Below are 25,254 nucleotides of genomic sequence, written 5' to 3'. Positions count from 1 at the left end.
TTTTTAAGGAGGATGAAATAAAGATAGTACGATAAATGTAGTAAAGATAAGAGTAGGTTGTAGGCAACTTCCCATTATAATTGTTGTGTGGTGTTTCTTAGTACTGCAGTAGCTGAAATTTAGCATTTCTTGGGTTCTCCATAAACTATTTTAGTTCCACTTGCTGACAGTGGCTTGGAAAGCTCTTTATCTGCTTTTCAGTGGTAGCTGTGTCTCCCAGTAGTGCTGTATAATTGGTGTTTCACACAATTATTTGTCCTAAAAACATAACATGAGAACGGTCTGAAGTGTTAAATGGGCTTGTCTGCTTGTTCAGGGTCATATCCTGCCATAGTTCTAAGAAAAAATAAGCCCTTATAGCTCATCAGAATACATCAAACTTTAGATCCAAAATTAGAGCTTAAGCTGTGAAAACTTCTATCATTTGCAGTTGACTAAGGAGTTTAAAAATTGTAAAAGTCTAAACTTATTTTTTTTCTAATGTAGAAAATACATCTAAAAATAACTGAGGAGCTGAAAAACATGTAAGAAAATAATGTAGTAATACTGTGCAATAGTGAAAAAATTGTTTGGCATCACCTCACATGCAGTAGAGGGTTTGGGTTTTGGGTTGCTGCTCTTTGGGGTCAGTGTGCCTGAAGCACCATGGTGGGGCTGAGGAGCCCAGGGATGAGCCCTCTCCTTGCTGGAAGGGTAGGCTGAATTCTGGAGTAGTTTAACTTCTGTCTGGAGAGGAGCAGTAGCCAAAAAAAAAGTTGGTCCTTCTCCATATCTTTTCATTACCCTAAACAATCTCCCTGCTCTTCACCCGGTTCAAACTATAAATATTCGTATTTAATTTTTGGAAGACATCTTGCTATATACATTGCTGATAAACCTTCCTTTGTCATGACCTTTGAAGCTGATGGAGGGTGAATTCATGTTCTTCCTTCTCTTCCTGATACACCTTTGAAAGTCTTATCTGTCAGCTGGACCAGAAGGGTCTCACTTCATCCTGCTGCTGTTCTCTCTGTATTTGGTGTAACACAGTCTGTATCTTTAAGAGTGTCTCCATCATGCAGTTTTCAAGTTATCAAATGCCTTTTTTTTTTCTTTTTAAACTGTCCTCCCCCTCCTGGAGGCAAATACAGAATTCTGGAGCTGCTTTTTCAGTTTGTCAATTCTAGGATCATGTTACATGTTGTGTGATGAGAATTACATACCCAAACTGATGCTATTTTTCAGTATCTAAGAATGCTGCTCTTGAGATAGCCTAAAGTATTTTGCAGCTTCTAACAAAGGAACTATGAACAGCTCTCAGCTTATTGAACAGAAGGAAACACCCACTCCCGCACAGCCAGCCAGGAAGACCCCACCTCTGCCAAACCAGTTTGCTGGACACTGCATGGAACTGATGATACTGTCACTGTACAAATTGCAAAACATCAGGGTCTGTTGACAAAGAGATAAACGTTACCCCTGAGGGAGTCTGTGTACAAGGAAAACCCAGAGGCTCTTCCTTCATCAGGTGAATTCTTGAATACTTGAATTTTGAGCTGTATTTTGAAGAATGTCTATTGGAGAGTTGCCCCCTCTCCCTCCTAGATTAGGTCAGGAAACACAAAATAACCCAAGGCCATTTTGCAAGCCTTGGCAAGAGTGAGCAGTCCTGTCCAAGGACACTGTTAGGAGTTTTTGTTTTGGGTTGTACATATCTGTGTGCCCTGTCATCCTTGTTTCCTCCCAATGTTCCTCACTCCCTTCTCTGGTTTTAGGAAAGGTCAAGGTCCACATAGTCTGATCTACATGGGGTTTTGGCAATTTGACAGTCTAAAATTCACTTAATCAAGTCACTGAATTATTATGTAACATTCTGGTTTATTAGAGACAGACATCCTGGATTTTAAAGAACTTCAGAATTTCTGGGTCTCACCTGATTTCCAGACATACATGCACAAGCAAATATATTACAGCATCTTGAGCTTGCCCTTTCCTGTGTTTCCTGTAATTCCAAACTTTTTTTTTGTTCTTACCCCAGAGATTCTTTCTAAATAAGGATGAGTTAGGTTATGGAGATGCTTATATTACACTAATGGCAGGCATCTGCTCTAGTGACTGCCAGAATATGATTGCATGCTGCTTTGATCAAGATTTAGTTGCGTTGCTTAGATCTTTCAAGGTCTGTTTTCTTTTTAAATATAAAGAGCTGTAAGCTTGTTGTGAGTTGTGTGGTTCTGTTTAAATATACTCAAATATTTGTTCTATTTTAGTTTTGAGAATACACTAATGTTAGAAGGAATGTGCAAGAGTACTGCATTTATTCAGCAGAACTTCTCTATAAACATATTCATTTATTTCTGCTCACTTTAGTAACTCTTACTGTTTTATCTTGTTACTCTCCTAGAGACAGCAGAACCAAGTCAGACTTTCCAAACTTCCTTGTATGCTTGAAAGCTGTTTCCTGACTTGCAGTCACATATACTTGAGTAAATCACTTGAGGGAAATGCAGGGACATACCTGAGGTACATTCTTCCTTTTGCAGACTCTTCCACTGTTAATGCAGAGAGTAGCCCATTTTTGCTGCTGGGCTGAGTTGGTTGGGCTGATGGTTTGGAAAGCTTTGCTTCAATGGGGCAGTGTGGGAGAGACTCCTGTTAACAGAGCCTGCTGCTGCATGGCTATGGAATTCTGTGTCAAGTCTAGTTATTTTCAGAGCTGCTTATAAAAAAAGTGGAAGATCATTTCATCCTGAACTCCTTTTTTCATTTTTAATTGGCGAAGATAGTAATTTTATTCACTTATTTGAGTAGAAAATAGCTATGTTAAGGGAACATAGACTGTGTTCCTTTCTGCTAGAAAAAAATGGAGCAGCAATTACTTGGGGTAATTAATAATTTAAAGTGTATCTGTAAAACTTGTTTTAGCTTTTATTGAAAGATATATATTACATGGTGTAATAATTTATACATCTGAAATAGCTCTACTTTCATCTTTTTTCAGAGGTATTTTTAAAAAGTTTAATTATTTTTAATTAGCCAAAAATGGGAAGGTTACTGAAAGATAAGAGATTTTCACTGAAACTTTGTCTCCCCTAATTTCCAAGTGTCTGTGGGGAGCTCTGCTTGACTGGGCTGAGCGGTGTGTGTGTTGTTTTCAGGTTTGATGAATTCTGCTTAGGATTGTTTTCTATTCACGGACTTCAGGGCAAAAGGAAACCCGCATAAATGCCCAGCCCACTGTGCCTAAATACACTGAACTGTGGCTTTAGAAATCTTCTCAGGATGGACAGTCCCCTGCATCGTGGGTGAATCAGCCTGTAACTGATAACTCTTTAAAGTGTATTTCCTGTTTGAATTTAGATGAGATTCAAATGTCAGCTGCTGGCTCTTGTGCCTTCAGTAAATAGAAAAAGCTGTTAAAGACAGAGGGGTTTGTTTTTTTCTGGGTCTGTTTTCATTCTTTTTTTGTTAGAAGTCACATTAAAGCAACATTGTCAAGTATCCTAAGTTTCTTGCAGCAGGGCAAGCTTTCCAGAACTAAAACGTTAATTTTTCAAAAACATTATTGAACAATAACTATTACAAATGCTCGCTCATAGTTCTCTGATGGTGTCTCTCGATGTTGATGGAAAAGCTTTTATGTTATTTTTCATGCCAGTCTGGAACACAGACAGTGAAGGCAAAGTTACTTTCTCTACCTCACAAGAATAAGGCAACTTCTTTGGAATGTACTTGGCTATAAAGCATGTATTAAAACCCTGCTCATATTGCAGGAGTCTTAACCCCAAGTGTGTTTAATTGGCTAAAAAGTAAATTGTGCCTCTTTTCTCCCTTTTGCCCCTTCTTCCACATGCTTATCTCTGTGCAGTGACAAGTGCAGCAGAGAATGATCAGTCACCAGGTCCCTCTTGGGATGTTCATCCACAGCCTGTAGGATGATGCCTTAACTTCTAAATTAATGCATTGCAATGTGTCTGAGGGAAGCAGCTCTCAGGTTTGTGGGCCAGTGTTGTTAGAGCAGGTAAAGTTTATGCAGAATACCAGGTGTGTCGTAGTTCTCAGCTCAGGCAGGTGGGTGGTAGCACACCTTTGGTGCCTGTAGAGCTTTGTTGATAAAAACCTCTCCCTGACTGAAGAAGCCATGGATTTAATGGAGCCGTTCTTTGTAGAGACCTTTTTTTTTTTTTTTTTCAGGATACAGCCCATGTTTTTCAGTATTTGTTCATAGCAGGTGGTGTTGCTGTATGAAAGGAACCTGTTCCCAGGCAGGAGATCTGCATTGTTCTCTGCAAGTGGCCTGTCACTGCTTTTTACCACAGAGCTTTTTATTATGGCTTTGCTAGGGGGGAGGAAAAAAAAAACAGCTTAGTTTTCTTCCAAATCCTTGGTGAGGGCACCAGAACTCCTGTCCATTTGGATAAGAGAATTTGAGATGAGATGAACTGGAATTGTTTACCATTTCTTCTGCATATATAAATTGGTAGGAAGTGCAAGAGGCTGGATTAGATACTAGGTAAGAGTACAGCATGTCCCAAGAACTTAGTGTTGAGTTTCTCTGCCCTTTGTTCATCTGTGCCCTGCAGGTCTATTCTCCATGTAGTATTTTAGGAATCCGTCTTTAGAAATCTTAGGTCAAGTTGAAAGGGTCCATGATTTGGTGGCCAAAGAATTACAGGCAGTATAACATTCTAGTGCTCTAAATGAATATTTTTTAGACTTAGTAGGTTAAATGGCTGAGGATTTTGAGCACCTAAGTCTCTACACTGAATTACTCGATGTGTATTTCTTGCTACATGATGCAGCATTGCCTGACTCAAACCCTCAGCTGGGCCAGGTGCTGAGGCCGTGGTGCCTGGGCTTGGACTGGCAAAGTAGTGTTGATAAGTTATAACTAGTCCGAAGGAAAACACTTCAGAGTACACTTTAATAAAATTCTAGTGTTGGTTAAAGTATGACTAATCAGTTACAGAAGATAAAACATACACTGTCATTTTTATCACTAAGGATTATGTCAACAGGAGCCTCAATTTACAGTTTAGTGTATGAGTACAAACACTGTATTCTTCATATGATGCACATTGCATGGATTTCCTCTAAATGTACCTCTTTGCTTTTGCAGTCACTGCCAGTTTTAAGGTTTAATAATAGGTAGCTGATTCTTTCATTTTATTTTACAATGGTGGAAACAAATGCAAATTTTACAGTTTATATATTTCAGCAAAACTTCAACAGATTTTATTGAGTGAGACAAGTATTCTGTGCTTTTGTGCTTTTAATGCCAGTAGGATTTTGGTTTCAGTAGAGGCCATTTAATAGAATATATATGCTTCTATGACTCTGGGGGAAAAATGTTCAACTTGGTGTCTGTGCCAGCTGCTAACTTCTGGATCTGAAGGTGTCCATACTCTTTTGGAATAGTTCTCACTGCTGACAGGTAAAATGCATGATGACTTTCAGCTGTGTCCTGTCTGTCAGACCCAGTAGGGGAAGGCATTCATACTTTCAGTGTAATGTTGTGAAAGACCAAGCTAGGACAGAGTCGTAGGTGTTTTATTTTGCTTGTGGAGAGAAACACTTTTGAGCTAATAAAGAAGTGTTTTTATCATTTTCAGAAGAATATTAATTATAAGGACTCTTAGTGCTTAAAGTCTGTTTAAACTGCCAAAAATGTCTCAATAAGTTTATACTTTCATTTTTGAATTAAAATGTAGTCCTTTTAGCTCCAGCACATGTTGTGTTGGTTCCCCCAGGAGTATTATTTTACTCTCTTGAGTGTTAGAGTGTAGTCCATGTACTTTCATGGAGGAAAACTTATTTACCTGATAGGTCTGCTTATGGTTTAGGCCTTTAACCATTTGGTGATGGGGAGTGGTGTCTGAGATGGCTCCTGATTTCTTTAAAGAATCTGTCATGCCTCCATATGTTTAGAGCTGTTGAAATGATGGCTCTGAAGGCAGTGATCTCCTTGGAAAGTTTTCTCATTCCCACCTATGTGTTCCTTGTCAGAAGTTAGTGGCCCTGTAACTTGTGTGTGATGTGATTCTGCCTGGCTGGGTGTGTGTGGTTTGCACAGCAAGGTTTTGGTGGGGGGAGCTACATGGAGGAACTATTTTCCTGTGAGAGGAATCCCATACTAGAGCAGGGGAAGTGTGGAGTGAAGGATTGGGAGAGACAGTGCCTGATGAACTGACTGCAATCCCCATTCTGTCCCCTGTGCCACTTGGAGGGAGAAGAGAAGGTGAAGAGCTGGGGAGTAAAGTTGAGCCCAAGAAGAGGGGCAGTGGGAGAGCAGAGTCAAGGTGTTTTCAAGATTTGATTCTGTTTCTTGTTATCCTACTCCAGTTTGATTGGTATCACAGTAAACTGATTTTCCCCAGTTGAGTCTATTTTGCCTTTGACATTAATCAGTGAGTGGTGTCTCCCTGTCCTGATCTCAACCCATAAGTCTTTTTTATATTTCCTTCCCCTGTTTAGCTGAGGAGGGCAGTGACAGAGCAGCTTGGGGGTGGGCACCACCACACTATTAAAAATTTTAAATTTTTTTAATGTAATATTTAAATTTAGAAAGGAAAGAAAACAAATATTAATTCTACACACATAGAGGTGTAAGGCAACGTAATAGAAAATTAGTGTGGTTTTGAGATTGTTTGCTCTGTAGTATTTTGATAATGCACAAGACCATGAGATTTTAAAGTTAATCATAGACTCATAAAATCGATTGGGTTGGAAAAGACCTCCGAGATCATCAAGTACAACCCTTGGTCCAACTCCAGTCCCTTTACCAGATCATGGCACTCAGTGCCACAGCCAATCTCAGTTTTAGCAGAATGTTTGGGGTTTTTTTAATCAAAGCGTTCCTGAAAATGTTTCTCACCATTTGAATTACTCTGTAAAAAAGACAAATTGGAGAAATACTTGACCTTTTGCAGGAATCTTAGGGGGAGGGAGAAGAGGATCACCTATCAGAATGTGGTCTAATATGTCCTGCGGGACAGGCAGAAGCTAAATTTCATTGGCTCTTTTGTCAGAGAGAAATTGCAGTCTGGGCAACATTCCCAGGATCAGTGTTATGATAAGAATGCGCGCCTCGGAGTCTGTGTGCCAAGTGATCAAATTTTATTGTTGCTTCCATCCACGAGAGGCAACCTGTTAGCCAGGTGGCAAGTGTGGCCCAGCGAGGCTCTGCAGCATGCTGGGAAAGGGGACTGTGAAATTTGCCTGATGGCTGAACAGCACAGAGACAAGTGTGGGGTTTTTTTATAAATTTTTCCAACTGAGGAAGGCTTATGTAGTCATTGGTATCACAAGTAGCCTTATGCTTTCAGGGATGTCAAATGCAGCGGGAGACTGTTAATTGTAGGGCCAGTCCCAGCATCCCAAGAGGAAGCTAAGGTTGTGGTTGGAGGAGCTTTGAGTTGGGTACCTCTAAAGTTGAGCTAAACCAGTTGAATTATCATAGAATCGATTGAGTTGGAAAAGACCTCAGAGATCATAGAGTCCAACCCTTGGTCCAACTCTAGTCCATTTACTAGATCATGGCACTCAGCACCACGTCCAATCTGCATTTAAAAATCTCTAGGGATGGTGAATCCACCACCTCTCTGGGCAGCCCATTCCAATGCCTGATTACTCTCTGGAAAGAATTTTTTTCTGATATCCAACTTAAATTTCCCCTGGCAGAGCTTAAGCCCGTGCCCCCTTGTCCTATTGCTGAGTGCCTGGGGGAAGAGACCAGCCCCCACCTGGCTATAACTTCCCTTCAGGTAGTTGTAGACAGTGATGAGGTCACCTCTGAGCCAGGCTAAACAACCCCAGCTCCCTCAGCCTCTCCCCATGGGGCTTGTGCTCCAGTCCCTTCACCAGCCTTGTTGCTCTTCTTCAGCACCTCAATATCCTTTCTGAACTGAGGGGCCCGGAACTGAACACAGTACTCAAGGTGTGGCCTCACCAACGCAGAGTACAGGGGAAGGATCACTTCCCTGGTCCTGCTGGTCATGCTATTTTTGATACAGGACAGGATTCCATTGGCTTTCTTGGCCCCCTGGGCACACTGTTGGCTCATGTTGAGCTTCCTGTCAATTAGTACTCCAAGGTCCCTTTCTGCCTGGCTGCTCTCCAGCCACTCTGTGCCCAGCCTGTAGCGCTGCAGGGAGTTGTTGTGGCCAAAGTGCAGGACCCGGCACTTGGCCTTATTGAACTTCATCCCATTGGAATCAGCCCATCTCTCAAGTCTATCCAGATCCCTCTGCAGAGCCCTCCTGTCTTCCAGCAGGTCGACACTCCCTCCCAGCTTGGTGTCATCAGCAAATTTGCTGATGATGGACTCAATCCCCTCATCTAAATCATCAATAAAGATGTTAAACAGGACTGGACCCAACACAGACCCCTGGGGAACACCACTGGTGACTGGCCGCCAGCTGGATGCAGCTCCGTTCACCAGCACTCTCTGGGCCCGACCCTCCAGCCAGCTCTTAATCCAGGAGAGGGTACACTTGTCCAGGCCATGGGCTACCAGCTTTTCCAGGGAAGACAGTGGGAGACAGTGTCAAAGGCCTTGCTGAAGTCCAGATAGACCACATCCACAGCCTTCCCCTCATCCACCAGGTGGGTCACCTGATCGTAAAAAGAGATCAGGTTGGTCAGACAGGACCTGCCCCTCCTAAACCCATGCTGGCTGGGTCTAATCCCTTGTCCACCCTGAAGGTGCTGTGTGATTGCACTCAGGATGAACTGCTCCATAACCCTGCCAGGCATGGAAGTCAGGCTGATAGGCCTGTAGTTGCCAGGGTCCTGCTTGCAGCCCTTTTTGTGGATTGGGGTGACATTGGCCAACCTCCAATCATCTGGGACCTCCCCAGAGAGCCAGGACTGTTGGAAGATGATGGAGAGTGGCTTGGCAAGCTCTTCTGCCGGCTCCTTCATCACCCTGGGATGGATCCCGTCTGGTCCCATAGACTTGTTAGGATCCAGCTGGCTCGGTAAGTCAGTAACTATTTGCTCCTGGAATACAGGAGGGCTATTCAGCTCCCTCTCCCTGTCTACCAGCTCCCGAGGCCAGTTGTCTTGAGGGCCATCTGTCTTACTGGTGAAAACTGAGGCAAAGTAGGTGTTAAGTACCTCAGCCTTCTCCTCGAGGATCTTCCTTAACTATATTTCCCTCCAAGTCCCACAGAGAATGGAGGTTTTCCTTGCCCCTCCTTTTGTTATTAATGTATTTATAAAAGGACTTTTTGTTATCCCTAACTGAAATAGCCAAATTTACTTCAAATTCCACTTTTCTTTCCCTAATTTTTTCCTGCATGTCCTAGCTCTATCTGTAAATTCTTCGTAAGTAGCCAGCCCTTTTTTCCATAGTCTGTAAACTTTCTTTTTATCCCTGATTTCTTTCAGAATATCCCTATTTAACCAAGCTGGCCGTCTTCCCCCTCCGGCTGGCCTTTCGGCACACTGGTATAGCCTGTTGCTGTGCACTCAGAATTTCCTTCTTAAAACATGTCCATCCCTCCTGGACCCCCTTGCCTTTAAGGGTTGTTTCCCAGGGTATGCTCTGAATCAGTTTTGTGAATAGGCCAAAATCTGCTCTCTGGAAGTCCAAAGTAGAGGTTTTAATGGTGGAAAGGAAATTGTCCTCTATACACTCCAGGAACCTCCTTGACTGCCTCTTCTCTGCAGTATGAAGCTCCCAGCAGATATCTGGCAGGTTAAAATCACCCCCAAGAACAAGGGCTGGAGATTTTGAGACATCTGCCAGCTGCTTGTAGAACAATTCATCTCCTTCATCATCCTGGTTGGGCGGTCTGTAACAGACTCCCACATCTGTCTTGAAAAGCAAAGGTATTTGTTAGAGAAATTGTTTTGGATACTTGGAGAGCTGTGGGATGTGATGAAAGAAGGAGTTGAGCAGCGAGGGCTTTAGCCCAGTTGTTACTTGACAAACCTTGACAAGTCGAATTCTGACTCAGCCACTCTGAGCTGAATGAACTGGTGGCTTTGATTCTGCCCCAGTGCTGCAGGCTGAGGGCTTTCTTTTGAGAGTGGGCTGCTATATAACTGCTTTTCTTCTAACAGCCAGCTGTTGTCAGATCCCTTTTAGCTCCAAAGTTTGGAGAGAGAGCTGATTTTTCAGCTCACTGGGAGAAGAACATTTAAGATGACTGGGAGGATTGCTGTGGCTTCGGCAGAGTGCAGAGTCTGCTCCTGCAGCCCAGCAGGCTGTGGAGTGCTGGGGGTGGCTCAGATGATGCAGCTACACATGCCAAAATCAAATACTGAAGATGCCCTCTAAGAAATCAGGAGGCTTACCCTCTTTTGACTATAGGAAATTGTATCTGCTAGGGCAAAGTAAAAGCCTGGTGGAATTTTCTGGCCCTACTGCTGAGGCTTATGCCTGGATTCTCATGGCCCCGGTAATGAATTCCTTGTGTCACTAGATGCTGTGGAGAGTAGGTGCATTGTGATTTATGCAGACTTGTGTCATTCTGGAAAATGCATTCTGTCTGTCTGGGGCTGCACAGTCCCACCTCACTCAGGAATTTATTTGTGCTCTAATACTTCTAGATATGCCCTGGGGCAATGATTTTTCAGGAGCTTGATTGTGTAGAACATTTTGTTTTATATCACAGCAGGAAACTGAAGATGATGAAAACAGAAATGTGCAACAAGGCAAGGAGAGTGCTTAGCTGTGAAACAGTGTGCTGGTCCTTCATATACCACCTGTTCAGGGAAAGCTCACGTTGTTCTAGGGCACAGATTCTCCCTTCTTATGTAAAAGGGCCAAATGATGTGAAGAGTCCTCTGATACCTCTTGAGGAGACACCTTGTTTAAGGACCTGGAAGAGGAGCTGTCTCTGTTCTGAAAAAAATTATATTGCTGTGCTTGGCCTAGTCCTTTTATTTAACTTCCAGCTAGTAATGTTTGTGAAATAAAAATTCAGTGTCATTAAGAGGAAGATTGTATGGCTCTGATAGAGAAATTTTTTCCTCAAAAAAAGAGGGTGACTTGACTTAAAGCAAAGCAGTTGTAGGGTTTTAGGTTGTTGGGTGGGTTTTTTTTAAAATTGTACAGATTTGTCTTATATTTTCTATCAGACTGGAAATGGAAGGTTAATCAAGGGTTTTTTCCATTACTGGAACATCACTCATTTGTTATTTTACTGCCTACACAGCCCAACCAGCCAGGTTAGATTAGTCCTGAATTTAACTAGTGGATGTTTCAGTCTGTATCATTTCTGTGTGATGTCTTGTTTCCTTAAAACTATTTCAAGGTAATATTTCTGAAGTTCTGTAAACTTCCTCACAAATTACTAAGAATTGTTTTTGCCGTCAAGGATCCATGCATTAATCAATAAAGACAACAAAATCTAGGCTTTCCAAGAACAACCTGGAAGTGCTGGAAAGATCAGTGGTATCCTGAACTAACTGGAGAATTTTGACCACATGTATAGGGATGCCAAACCACTGTAATACTGAGGTGAATAACTATGACATGCAGTGCTTGAATGTTACATCATTCTTGGCAATTTTAATAACTTGCAAGAATAACTTATTGTTTATTAAAATACGAGGGAATGCAGTCATAAAATGAATTTTAAAAGTTAGCTTTCATATAGGTATATTTTTTGTAAGTGATTTTGAACAATTTTGAGCCACCTTGCCAGAGAGATTGGACAAATGTGCTTGAACTACATCTCAGACTCTTATTTGCCCTCTTGCTACATGGAAAACTTGATGTCCAGAAACTAGAAATTGATGTGCTTTTTTAGCCAGTTCATTTTGTTTCAACTGTTGGTCTCATTGAGTTTGGAAGGGGGGTGTGTTCAGTGGGATATTCTTGCTCATACACCTTCTGTTCCACAGACAACCCCCCTGGCCCCACAGTTGCCACAGGCAGGGTGATGTTTGCATGTCCCAGTGTGCTGGGGGGGGTTTCTCAGATGTGAAGTTGTTGAACAGTTTCCTTAATAAATTCCTATCTTCGGACATGAACTTTGAAGTAGGATTTGGAAATTTGGTATGGCTGCTTTCCCTTTACAAGTCTATTTATATTTCACAGCTGTAGTAGTCCTGTAAAAGCAATATATTCACAGTTTCTCAGAGTCTCTCGAGGTTACACCAACTTTGGCCAGGTTTGCTGGTGGAATTCATTAGATGCCAACTGAGGCATCTCCAGGCTGTGGTTTGGGGCTGCAGCTGCAGTGTATTTTCACTGTGCAGAGATTTCTAACAAAAAGCCTATTGTTTAGGATATAGTTTACCTGAAAAGGAGTAACTCTGCTTCTGAAACCTCTCCCGTCTCTGGTTAACAGAGCCATCAGCTGCCTCAAACTCCTGACGCTGCACACAGAGACATGTTGTGAACACCACATGCTTTTCCCCCTTTCCCCTTTGCTCCCACCCCCCATCTCAGATGCTGAAGGTTATTGCCCCTGGGGTTTGTTTTTTCCTTGAACTGTTTGTCTGATATCAGCCTAGGCCATGTCTCTGCCATGTTCTGAACTGTAAAACACGTTCTGTTTCATAAATTGAAGTAAAGGTATGATTAGCTGAACAGCCACCCTGCAGCAGTGATGTACTGATGGCTGGAAGAAGTGAAAGAGCAGGAAAGAAGTAACTGGAATCTGGAGTGAATGGTCAGGTATTTAACCCACAGAGTGTACTGGTGAGTCCTTGTATGATCAGGTACTTAATTGCAATTGAATTACTTTAACTGTTACGTTACTTTATTCCAAACTTACATTCCTTAAGTTCATACTATATTTAACAAGTAACAGGGTCCTTCCAGGAGCAAGAGATAATTTCAGTAAAGTAATTCAGCTGAAAACTGGTGAGGCAGCTGGGGTGAAGTGGGTGTGAATCAGACGAGTAGAGTGCAGGGAAAGTCACGTTTCAGGAAAGGTTTTGGCATCAAAAGCAGAGACAGGTGAAGGAATGAGTTGAATGTGGCCCTGAAACTGTAGAAACTGGAACTACTGAGAAGGGGAGCAGGAGCTGCAGATAAGTGGTAAGACAAGAAAAAAGGAATCCACAGCCTAAGGAGAGTTTGCTCTTCAAAGCCAGTCTGACTGGAGCTTTGCCACTGTGAGTCCCTGCTGTCTCTGTCCTACTTAGAGCTGTTTGTGCCTGCAATCTGTGCTAGCAGGGCAAGCCACCCCTTACCCCCACAAGCCGTCCCTGCCCTGAATGAGGTTTAAATCAACTCAGTTAAGGTATTCCAGCTGTTACCTGGGACCTGCCAATGGCAGAAAATCCACATTTTCTGAGTTACTTGGGTTGCTATATATTCATATAATTCAGATTTTTCTTTTCCCAGATTGAGAGCTGATATTTTTAAGTTAATAGTTATATGAAGATCTCAAATTTAATCTTAGCACTTAGAAAAATGTCTAGATAAGTCTGGATTTAATATGTCACTACTGACAAGCACTGTTAAGCTCTGTACTTTTGAATTTGTGCCTCTGATGCTTGTCGTAGTATACCAAGTTCTGATAAATTGAAGGTGGAGCTGTGCAAATAATTTATTCACCGGTTTTATTTGGTTCTTGATAGCGCTTGCCTGGAAAGTGCCATCAAGAATGGACTAAACATTTTGAAAAACTTACCTGTTAATAATTAAGCAGTTCGGATAACAGTGTGAAAATAAGTACTAAAGTAAACTGATTTTTATAAAATTAGGTATGTTCTCGAGTAGCATTTCGAGCCAGTGAAGAAGTGGAAGAAATAGTAACACAGTGAGGTCTCTCACATAATTTAATAATTATCATTAACTTTAGTCCCATTTCTGACACAGGTTTTATAGTTTCCCTTTTACAAAAGGGAGAGATGAGTTTGGAACTGACACAAAAATTCAGTCAGTCATAAAAGGGTCTGTGTCCACGTTACCAGGCAGTGTGGTGTAATGGGATCAGATCTGTCAGGTGCTGAGAACCCGTGCCCACAGGTGGTGAGAGTTCTGTTTCAGCCTGGTCTGGTCCGATTCTGTGGCTGAATGAATTCCTGTTGGTGGTCGGAGTGTGTGCAATGTTCACCTGAAGCTCATTCTGTGATCTAATTGTATTCAAAAGAAATCTGGTTCATGTACCTCGTGGCTGCTGCAATGTAATACAAAGCAATAGGGTTGTTTAGGACATGGACTTCCAAAGTGCAGTCCTGATTTGAATTAAATGCTAATGTAGATACACCTAGAGTCGTGCATATCAGGAAGTTCACCAAAATAATTTTGTTTGGTAAGAGAGCTTGGGTATCTTATACGTGGGATTGGGATCAGGAAAGGCAGAGAATGCTTACAGAATTGAACAGTTGCTTCATCTGTTTGGGAGTTTGGAAAAATATTAGGCAGACATGGTTTTAAAAACAAAACAAACCCGAGCAGCATTGTTAGAAATGTCCTTAGTCTGGTGAAGTGGCCTCTTTAAATAATTCAGAGTGGACTTTGCATAAATCAGGTACTGGATATGGGGAGATTGGAGGTGTAAAAACAGAAACACACCAACTTTTTCCTCTTTCTATTGTTCTTTTGGAGTCCAACGGAAAATTAACTCAAGTTCCTTGTTGAGGAGAGGAGAAGCTGTATATATTTTGCAGAGTCTTTACTTACTGTAAAGTAGGAAAAACAATCCCTACAAACACTATTTCGTGGCCAGAATGTTTTTTTAGGTTTACCATGGAATAAATAAGTGAAGTGTCAGCTGGTCTGCTTGGAGGAGACAGTTGTCTTTAAGAATTGGTGCTATCCGATATTCAGGATGGTTTCAGGTTACCATTTAACACAAATTTATTATTTATTACCAAGACTATTAAACCTCAGTGTGTGAGGAACAGTGCTTATAAATGCACATGGAGACAGAAGTATTCTGACCTTCTTGTAATGGTAAAGGTCTTTATGCTGCTTAGAAAGGAAAAGGGGAGAAGAGTGGGTACTGAAACTCTCCCTCTGCTGGCAGTCATGCAGGCAGATGGTTTGTCCATCTGTATCCACACTGTTGGCTTTGGTATTCAAAAATAAGTCATTACATCTCTACACCACAAGATTGAGTCCATGTTTTTTAACAGTATAGCCAGATTAGTGGTGTTTGAGCCTTTGTTTTATTTTCGAGGTTAAGATCACAATCATGAGACTGGGACTTGTAAATGATAAAATTCTTATAGGAAACATTTAAAAATTGTGGCAGTGATAAAATGGGAAAAGTTGGCAATAGGTGGCACCTGCTCATCGTGGAATCAAACTAACAAATATAAGTCCCTCTTAGCTCTCCACAGTGCGCCTGAAAGTGCTGGGGCTTGACACGAAGCAGATTTGCTCACAGTTGTTGGAGTGCTGCGTAAGAGCCTGTGCTGTGCTTTCCTCTGATGCCTGAATGTCCACCAGTTCAAAGACACAAACAAAAAATCAAACCCACCCCATGGCCAGTACTTCTGTCCAAATTCTTGGCTTGCTTTTTTCTTCTCAGGAGTGATCGTGCTGGTGTGCAATTACAATAACCCTCTTGATTATTTCTCAGAATATTGCAGTTTCTTGTGTACTGGAACTAATGGGGTGACACCAGTGGATTTTTGTGTGAAGCTGCAGTGTTACAGACTCTCTGTGTTTAATTGACTTGTGCATTGTTTGTTTTCTCTGTTGGTGTCACCAACAATATGTCCTCTCTCTGGTCGCTGACTTCTTAGAAGAAAAAATAAAAACTGGGATCCTGATACCTGGAGTCTTTCAGATCTGGTTGGTATAGACCACATGAATCTGAGAGTTATTAGGAGAGACTGGAAAGGCTCATTTTCACAGGAAAACTTTCTATGGAGATTTTTAACACCCTTCCTCCCTGATGTCTCTGTTTGTCTAAGACAAACATGTATTTAATCTAAAGGATAGAAATGGTTTGGTTGGAGTTTTTTTAATATATGAGTGACTAATAATATAAATAAAATTATTTGAAACTTATTTGTCTTGTCAGTATTTTACAAATATAGTGCAACTGTGCAACTTTTGGCAATGCCTGAGTCCTAAGAAGTTTTTGTTTAGCTGGGAGCAGCTCATAACAGCAGATGCTTCTGTAATTCCAGATACAACTATCTGCAATGTGCAGTTCATGTCATATACCATAAACTGTCAACACAATTTCTTCAGATATCTCTTTTAATCAAATTTTCTTCATATTTTGCAGATCAGTAGAAATATGCATTTCCATAATATCACCTTTGAACTGATGAAGTGGAAGTACAGATGAAAACAGTCTGGAGGAAGCTTGAAGTACAATACAGTTTCATTCAGTTTCCTAATTGTGAGGTAAGGTGAACACATGCAAAATTTTATTTCAAGTATTTCAGGGATAAAAACCATATGATAAGCAGCCACCATATCTTTCTTAGAAAAAACCTCTGAGCCACGTTTTTGTATGCTACTGACAGCCTTTATTGCAACAGCTGTTTGATCTGATCTCTGTCCATGTCTCAGTTACAAATAAAGGCAAAGCAGCATCAACTACGGAGACATCTGTTGTACAAACACACGTTGGAAACATGTTACAGTATCAGACAAATTTTATTTGGTACAATCTGCCTGTTCATCAATATTACTAATGTTTTAGTAGTTGATTATTAGTTTATTTTGGTTTATTATTTTGCTGTATGACTGGGAAGAAGCTTTACAGTGGCAAGTGGCAAGGCATGAGCATGTGCAGTTGGGTTAAAAACTCCACGACAATACTATTTTAAGAAGGGAAACACAAAATACACACACCCAACCACCTTCACAAGTTACTCTTTTTGCCTTCTGATCCACTGTCTTTTTGAAGAGTAGTGGCATTAGCAACAGATGAGAAAGGGAGGTTGTTTTACACTTTCCCTGTATGTAAATAGCTGATCTGGCAAAAAAATAAAATGGCAACAACCACTCCCATCATGGAAGTTCCCTATCTTGTTCTCTTTGTGCCTTGTAAGTCAACAACACAAATGGCAACTAGGGAGCTTATCAAAACCAAATAAAAACTAGTCCTTTTGCTAATTATTTCCGCTCTCATGTACTGCCTCTTGTTTTCATACCTTTTATACTTAAAGGGGACAAAAAGACCAAAAATAACATCATTAAGGCCAAAAGCAGAACATGCTATGAATACCAGATGTGAACGGAGTAGTGTCCCAGGTGTTGATCAGACACTTTATGTGCTCCCTGAGTGAGAGATCAGCGGTATTGTATTTCACAGCCTGACCTGCTTTCAGATATAACTTTAAGCCCTTTTGTGACTTTGGACGCCCACAAGAAACAGTGGAAGTGAGTGTTTTAGTTTTAAATACTTGTTCTGTACAAAAGATGTCTTTTGTTTGCATTTGAAACTTCTGCTTGATAATTTGTTAGTTCCTAGTTGGTTTGCAGACAGAAATTGGGATTAAATCTCTTGGTTGTCTTCTCCATCGTAAGGTTCAATAAAGAGTATTATGTGTCTCTCTGATAGTTCCAAGATGGTTTATTTTATCTTTTTTTTATTACGGAATCTCTGAAATACAGCCCTTTATTGTACTTTTGCTATTTCTACTCAATGTTTTGAAATAGTTTAAAATGTTCTTACCTCTTACTTAGTAGGGTAAATAGGTCTGTCTTTTAATTGCACATGTGAATTTGTGCAAGCATTTCTAGTGCAACGTAACTGGAGAAATTCAGACTAGTATATTGTACCTCATCAGTAGGGCTTAATTCCCTCCTGCACCTGGTGTCTCCTATGTGTAGTATTGTCACTTTATTTAATATAAAGGGTTTGCTTGTATGATTACTTTGTTTCTTCGGGAAGCTGTAAACTGGATTTGGATGACTTCCCACCACCACCCATTAAAATGTAAAATACTCCCTTGGTTTGACTTGCCTGCAGCAAGGTGAGAATTAGGAGGAGAATAAAGACTTCTCATGTACAACTGCTGAACCAATGATATCAGTTGACAATTTAGGAATAACTTACTACTTTTCAGCTTCTCGTGTACATAGAGTTGTCATTTTTGTCTCCTCCCAAGCCAGTGGTGGAAGGACCATCTTTTCTCATCCGGTGAAGCTTGTTCATTCAGTAGCCAGGAACATGTGCCAGGTGTTTCTGAATGAAGGGTGCCAGTGACAAGGTGGTGTTCCTGCAATGATTTTCTTATTAATCATCAAGACTGCCTAAGATTTTCTTTGTTCAGTTAGGAAACAATTATTGTGTAAGGTTGGATTAGCTGCCATTGAATTTTCTTGGTGGCAAACTATTTGCTCGGAGTTAATTCCATAACAAACAGGCTGAACCACTTCAGACTCAAACCACAAATGGGAAATGCAGGTCAGTGTGCTCAAAGCGTTTTCCAGGAGTGGACTAACCAGAAGTCCATGTCATCTTGTGAATCAGTTGATCAAAACAAGAAGTGCCAGTGGTTCCACTCGGGAGCTGCTCTGCTCTGCTCTGCTCTGCAAGGTGCTGTCACACATTTTGCTCGTACTTTGGCATCTCCTAACAGATTTTGCTTGCTTCACAGTACAGTCTGAAATGTTTCTATTGATAGGAATGTATTTTGCAACCAGATTTTTGGAGCATGGATATGTAATTAGAAACACACCAGATTTCCCCTTTCTGCTTATTTTTTTTAATTTAGTGTTTAGATTAAGAATGGTAAAATGTGGTTTTCTACTAAACATTAATACTGGGATTATTTTTGTCTTCAAGAATTCTTTCCCCTTTTCTTTCCCTATTTTTTCCCTTGAGGCAAAGCAGGTAAATGTGCTTTTCTAATTTTGAAGCAGTCCTAAGTACTCAGTACTCTGAGCTGGGTTAAAAGTCAAGAATGTCCTTCTCCAGAGGTTCCAAGGTTATGATGTTATAAGAAGTTTCATGAAATGTTAGATGAAGTGTTTCTAAAGTGTTGTAGTTAATACAGAATTTCATTAAAATAAATCTAGAGGTCCAGTTAAAATGTATTTTAAAATAATAAACAGCTACTTGTTAACTTGCCAAAATCTAAGATTGATTTAAATACGGGTCCTTTTATAATATCCTTAGTATTTATTAAAGCAGTGTAATAGGAACTTGCTATTTTTTTTTTGTTTCTAAACCAGATATGTATTATTCTTGACTAGAATGAACTGTGTACCATAGCCAAGTCTGGGTAAAGAAGGAATACTTTTATCATGTCCTTAAAATATGTATGTTTTGAGTTTACAGCAAATACAGGAATTTCAGGATCTTGAATAATAATTTGAATCTGTTAAAACTAAAATATTAAGTTCTGTTACTTTGCGCAACTACCTGTGGTGAAAAATAATTAGGCAATACATTTTAATTAACTGGTTAGTCATATGACAATAAATTTAAATATTTTGCCACTTTGGGGAAAAAAGAGGAATCTATTAATACACAGAATGAAACATAACTTCTTGATAGTACAATTAATTTAAATTTCAGATTTTTTCTTCCATGCACTTTGTCATTAACTGATTTGATGTGATAGTAGCAGTAACTATTTCTTTAACATAATGCAAGTATTAAAATGATGTGCTTTGTATGTATAGGGAAGAAGAGATGTAAACCACTGTATGCAAGTGCAAAAAGTCTGAAAGTGTGTGCAGCATTTCTTAGGCTGCTGGTAAGTTTCTTGTTTATAGTTGGAAATAAGGAGAAGTTGCTTAGAAAATTAGTAAGCAGAGTAAGAATATGCTAATTTCACAGTGGAATGGTTTGAAAAAGAAACAAAAAAAGACAGGTTAGGCAGCTATATGCCAAAAAGTAGTAATGTTTTAGTTGTATTTACTAATAAAACTGAATAGCAAGGTAACATTAGGATGAAGTTTTAGAAACATGAGACTGTGTCATCTGAACAGAAACCTTCTGGAATCTGGGTGATACCCATCTGTTCTTGATAACCTCGTTATTAGCACTTGCAGTGCATTCATGAAGGTAATGAAATGAGTGTCCCCATCCTCTGCAACTCTAGGAATGGACAGATCAGAAAGACACCCTGTTTAGGACCAAATACTTGATTACATAGTTCTCTTGAGTTCTGACCTGTCAGTGAAAACTTGGGTGGGATAGTGTTTAACATCTATTAAAAAAGAATAATCATCTGGATTATACAAGTTGCATAGGAAAAAAATTACACATCTGCTGCCTGCATTTGTGTGTTACATATACAAACTTCTGAAGAAAACAAGTTTCATAGTCACGGCAATATACATAAGAGACATGAAGAACAAACTTAAGAGTTAAGCAAATCACATTTATCTAAAATTCAGTTTGTGGAGTATTTTTCTCCTGCACATTGAAGTTTTAGAGGAGTATAAAGGAGCAGCATCTACTATTTCATTTATTTATCCTATCCAGCTATTAAAATGCTTCTTTGGAAGACTGATGGAGACCACCCTTTTGAGAATATCTGTGTGTTACTTACGGTGGTTTGTGGGAACAGCTAGAGAGGGAGTTTCCCCTCTCAGCAAGGGGCAGTGCTTCTGTGGGAATGGCAAGCAGGTGAGGAAAAGGCGGATTAAGGCTTACCTTGCCAAGCAGCGTTTTGTATTGGCAAATCGTCGTGGTGTTGAACTTGCCATTCTTGTCTCCACTGTTTGTATTGAGCACATACTGTTAAAGAAAGCTTGTCTCTTGCCCATTGCAAAGGAGAGTGCTGAATCTGATGATTTAAAAATTATGTGGCTTGCTTATGAAGTAACATTTGCGAGTGTGGTTTTATCTTGTTCATGAAATGATGTACAAATTTATTTGGACAGCAGGTACCTTCTGGCTAGCAGAACGAAAAAATATGTCCTTGTTGACAGTGTTAAGTGTTCTGAGAGCAAACAGTTTGCTTCTTGTGAAATGCTTTTCTGTTGGCCTTTTTTAATACTAGATCACATGTCACTTGCTCTAAAAGCAACAGCAAAGGGAAAGGGCTTGCAGATGTCTAAGTAGGCAGCAGTGACTCCCCTGTGTAAGGCGTCACCTCTCGCAGTTTTGAGGGGTTTGTATTTTTGGCTGAGGATTTTCTTCATAAGTTACGTTTCCTGTCAGTTCTCAATAATTTGAAAGTCCATCTTCTACGTGTAATTTAAAAGGAGGGGGGGTTTTAAGGTCTCCCTTCTGTTATTCCTTCCTGAATTATTCTCATCTCTGTTTGGAAAGTGTATCCTTTATTAGTAACTTTCATGCCCACGACGTGTGTGTGAGAAGTGAGGGCTCCGGGAACAGCATTATCAGGTTGACTCTTTTGACCTTGATAATTACCAATCTTTGCAATCAGGTTTTTCTGAGCCCTGTCAGCCTTACTTCTTTAGCGTTTTATTTATTTTATTGGTTTCCACAAGTCCTGAATAGGAGAAGAGGATTTAAAGAGAAAATCCGAGGGGAAAAAAAAAAGAAAAAAAGAAACCCAACCGCATGTTTATTCTTAAGGGGTGGAGGTCTTCTAGAGGGGAGCTGGCTTGCAGAGGGGGAAGACAGTATTCTTATGCTAATCCGCGCTCTGGATAAGGAGCAAAGCAGCCGTGCAAACAATGGAAGTGGAGCCAGAAAGTCTGCGCTGCAGTCTCGCACGCCTTGAGAAGAGAAGCATGTCAGGCCGGGCGCCTTGGGCTGCCGGGAGGGGCCGCGGGCAGCGCTCCCTGCGCGGGGCTGTGCTGGCCGCCCGCCAGCGCCTCGGAACAGCCCTACCTACAAAGCAAAAACTAACCGGGGAACTGAGAGGGAGAGCGAGAGAAGTCTTCTGCAGTCTTTTTTTTTTATGTTAAAAAAAAGCAAACCCGAAAAGCCGTATTGGATCGTCTCAGCTTTGTCGCTGCTGTTTTCTTCTTAGAACTCAAGTGATGTGTCTGTTAAATATCAACCACTTCTGTATGTTCTGCGTCAGAGATGTAGGTTTTAGCAACGTGCCCCTGCTCGGAAATGAGCTCGCACTACCCTCCTGTGGGTGAAGTGCTGGGATTGGGAAGCGAGTGCGAGCCGGAGCTGCAGGCTCTCCTAGGGGTGGTTTTGTGGTCCCCTCTCCTCTTGTAGGAGAAACTGATGTCAGGGACATGGGGGAAAAACATGGGCTTGTCTGCCATGCTTTGTTATTGAGTGACCAAAAAAAAAAAAAAGAGGCTGTTTTCCTTAGGCATCATGAAATAAAAAATACGCTCTCTAACAAACAGAACCCCAGTTTCTGGAGAACTCTTCATGAGTTCCAGAATTCACATGAGCGCCTTTGCTTTGGAGACAAAACCTAGTTGTGAATTTCTTCTAGATTGTGCAGAGGTTGTAGGTGTAACAAAAATAAGCCAAGATCACGGGATCTGAGTATAATAAATGCTTACCCTGTCAGTTTTTCAGTCTGGGACTTTTTTTGACATAGATTAATGAAAAACTGTCCTTAAATTACAGAAAAATTACTGTAAGGTTGTGAAAACATTCATTAGTCGTCTTTATAGTGCTGAAAGAGATGTTGCATTTTAGAAACCCTTTCTATTAAAACACACTTTTGAAGGCACTGACACTGATTTTAGAGTCCATTTTTCACATCTAAAGAAGTAACTAGATTCAGGATTGAGGCCCAGCTTTTCCCCTTCCTCAGCCTAGTTGTATTGTTTGTATAAAATTGCTGTAATTCAGAGACAACATGTGTGATAAGTCTTGTAGGCACTATAGTATTACCATAATATTTTCAATAGTGACATGGAAAATTTCTGAAATTTTGATGAGTTTTCCTCCTGCTGGTTATGTTTAGTGAGTAAAAGCCATCCTCTTAAGTGTTGGGGGGTTTGCACATGACATTTCAAAGGCTTAAGTTATGATTCTCTGTTTTTATTTATTAAATACAGAGATGGAATGTATTACTTGTGGAGACTTTTCTCCTTGTTCACATTGACTGGTATGACAATAAGTAACTGGCAAAAATATGATAAAGAGATAAAAACATTTCAGTATGTGATAGCTTCTGGGTAGAATAGTAGAAGTTGATGTCATTTATGATAGAAAGAGCATGGGTGTCCATTTGCAAATTGTCTTAATGGTAGGTCTCAGTCACCTAATCACCAAAGTGATGAAAAAGGAAATTAATCAAGATGAATAAAAATTGTGTAGCAAAATCTTTTTTGTTTTCTCAAATCGGAGAATGTGTCATGTTTGTAACAGACCAGGATATGTCTGAATATCTGAGAGCACTGGGAAAACAATTTTGCAGAATTTCATTACAGTTAATTTAATGACAGAAACTTTGTAGCAGTTAGTTAGCAGAGTAACAGTAAGATGGGTATTCAGGAGTCCAATAAGTGGCGTCCCCAATTACCTAATTGTGCTGGGCATGGTAAAAAGCGGCTGGGCTTTGATTTCTTCACGGGTAACAACTTTGTTTATGAGACACAGATATGTCATCATTTAGTACTTTGGCACATTTGATATTTGCAAGCACTTTCGAAAGACTTCTATTTGAGTATCCGAGGTGAATTTTGGTTACTTTTCCCACTTGTCAGAAGTGAGGAGCCCTTTTCTAGCACTGTGAACTCTCTTGCTGCAGAAAGCACTTTTTAAGGGCTTGTCTTTTTAATGACCAAACATGTTGCAGTACATGTGTTCTAAACACATGGTTCTAAATGTCCGACAAAGAGAACTGAGATACAATTTTTATTTCAGAGAATTATTTGAGAAGTATATTAGTACACACATACACAAATGTGCTTGTTTAACATTTCAGATTGATGCCATTTGTAGAGGGAGAAAAAATGTTGATATAATTTACACAGTCTCTTGGCTTTTAAATTTATGCAATTGGGAATAGTTTTAAGTAATTCTAATACACCCCATAGTTTAATGGAATTATTTCTGTGAGCTTGAACAGATTAATGCCTAAACAAATAGGGCCTTATTTGAAGTGGGCTTTGTTGATGACCAGGAAGCCAATTAGTTTGCAATAGCCAGCAGTCTCTTCCAGCAGCTGTAGGATGGCTTGGCAGATTTTGGTGGTGGGTTTACCTTGTTGTTTTTCATTTAACATATTTGACAGCACTTAAGCATAGGTAGTTTGAGTGTTTCAGTGTGACACTGTGGGCATGCCATGCAGCAGAATAATAGTAACACATTTAAAAAGTAGGCTTGTGCAGGTATTTGACAGAATGATACAGTACAGAATCTGAAACTTTCTTCATGTTATGGACTTGGTTAAATTTTACTGTGTGATTTTTGGATAAACTAAAGCTAACTGTAGTTCTTTTTGTATTGTGAGTAGAAAAATGAAGTTGTAAGAGCCTGTTTCCATCCTGTCACCTGCAGCTACATGAGGTGGTGGCCTTTGTAAACTAAAGACTAATTAATTTTTTGAACTCTATTTAGTTTGAAAGTCTGCCCTAAAACCTTGTAACCAGTGGTTAGAAATTGTCTTCTAATTTCTGATCTAAATACATTTTAATGGCCGATCCATACCTGGTGGTTGTTGAACCAGTAATTTTCTTCAGGTTAAATAGCTGTTTGTCTTTCCTTGTGATAATTCCTGTTACATTTTCAAAGTGTAATAATTTCCCCACCAACTTTGTCTTAATCATGTTTTTTTCTTTTGTCTCCTGTAGTGGGTTGACTCTGGCTGGACGCCAGGCACCCACTAAAGCTGCTCCCTCACTGCCTGCTGCAACTGGACAGAGGAGAGAAAATAGAATGAAGGGTTCATGAGTTGAGATAAGAACTGGGAGGGATCACTTAACCAATCACCATCATGGGCAAAATAGACTCAAAGTGGGGATAGTAATTAAATTTATTATTAACAGAATCAGAGCAGGAGAATGAGAAGTTATGTAAATCTTAAAAACGCCTTTCCCCACCCCTCCTTCCTTGTCAGGTTCTACCTCCTTCCCCACAGTGGCACAGTGGAGTGGGAGTGGGGGTTATGTTCAGTTTATCACAAGTTATTCTTGTTGCTGCTGAGGGAGAGAAATCCTTCCCCTGCTCCCTGTGAGGTTCCTCCATGGGAGACAGTGTTCCACAAGCTTCTCCACCATGAGCCCATCCAGTGGGTAACAGTTCTTCACAAACTGCTGCAACATGGGTCACTTTTCCATGGGTCTCAGTCCTTCAGGCACAGGCTGCTCCCATGTGGGTGCCCCACAAGGCCACAGGTTCTACCAGGAAAACCTGCTCCAGTGTGGACTCCTCACTTCACAGGTCAGCAGGTACTGCCAGATCCCTGCTCCAGCATGGCCCTCCCACTGGGTCACAGCCTCCTGCTCCATGTGGGCTCTTCCCCAGGCTGTAGGTGGATCTCTCTGCATCCAATGGTCCTCCATGGGCTGCAGGGGCACAGCTACCACATCATGGTCTGCAC

At 40.6% G+C, this 25,254-nt stretch overlaps 1 protein-coding gene across 1 annotated transcript in view; it reads left to right on the top strand.

The window, feature by feature from the left end:
* BMPR1A (bone morphogenetic protein receptor type 1A) overlaps nucleotides 1–25,254 on the top strand; it is a 72,326-nt gene that overhangs the window by 20,766 nt on the left and 26,306 nt on the right. The window contains exon 2 of the mRNA XM_071564208.1: nucleotides 16,134–16,255. The gene's annotated coding sequence lies outside the window, so the exon portion shown is untranslated. The remainder of the gene's footprint in view (nucleotides 1–16,133; nucleotides 16,256–25,254) is intronic.

Source organism: Pithys albifrons, chromosome 9 (genome assembly GCF_047495875.1).
Source record: "Pithys albifrons albifrons isolate INPA30051 chromosome 9, PitAlb_v1, whole genome shotgun sequence".
NCBI classification, from domain to species: Eukaryota; Metazoa; Chordata; class Aves; order Passeriformes; family Thamnophilidae; genus Pithys; species Pithys albifrons.
This window is presented reverse-complemented; position numbering and strand designations above follow the sequence as displayed.